Below are 936 nucleotides of genomic sequence, written 5' to 3'. Positions count from 1 at the left end.
ATGTTTTCATTATTGTTGAGCAGTGCTCACACAGAGCCAAGGTCTTTTCTGCTTCTCATCCACCCCACCAGCGAGTAGACTGGGGGTCCATAAGGGGTTGGGAGAGGACACAGCTGGGACAGCTGACCCCAACTGACCAAAGGGTATTGCAGACCATATGATGTTATGATCAGTATATAAAGCTGGGGGAAGAAGAAGGAAGGGGGATGTTCACAGTGATGGCATTTGTCTTCCCAAGTCACCGTTAGGCGTGCTGGAGCCCTGCTTTCCTGGAGATGACTGAACACCTGCCTGCCCATGGGAAGTGATGAATGAATTCCTTGTTTTGCTTTGCTTGTGCATGTGGCTTTTGCTTTATCTATTAAACTGTCTTTATCTCAACCCACAAGTTTTCTCACTTTTACTCTACCAGTTTTCTCCCCCATCCCAACCACAGGGAGTGGGCAAGCAGTTGTGTGGGGCTTCGGTCTCATCTGGGGTTAAACCATGACAGCAGTCTATTACAGATATGCTATATTCTGTATGTAATATACAGCTGACTGGAAGATTGGGCCAAAAGAATCATATGAAGTTTAACAAAGATGTAAAATGTAAAATCCTATATCTGGGACAGAATAATCCCCAGGTGGGATTATCAAGCTGGGGTCTGACTGCTTGGGGAGCAGCTCTGCTCAAAAGGCCCTCGAGGTCCTGCACGATAGCAAACTCAGCATGAATCAGCTGTGTGCCCTGGCAGCAGCAATGAAGGCAAAATGTGTCCTGGTCTGCATCACCGAGAGTACAGCCAACAGATTGAGGGGTATGAGTCTCACTCTTTATTAAACACTTGTCAGGCCACACCTTTCGTTCCCTGGATTCCAAAGGGACATAGAAAGACTGGAGAGGGTCCAGGGGAAGACAACCAAAATGATCAGGGGGTTGGAGAACTTGACATGT

The sequence above is a fragment of the Haliaeetus leucocephalus genome, unplaced genomic scaffold (genome assembly GCF_000737465.1).
Source record: "Haliaeetus leucocephalus isolate CR32 unplaced genomic scaffold, Haliaeetus_leucocephalus-4.0 Scaffold217, whole genome shotgun sequence".
Lineage (NCBI taxonomy): Eukaryota > Metazoa > Chordata > Aves > Accipitriformes > Accipitridae > Haliaeetus > Haliaeetus leucocephalus.
Note: the sequence above shows the minus strand (reverse complement) of the source record.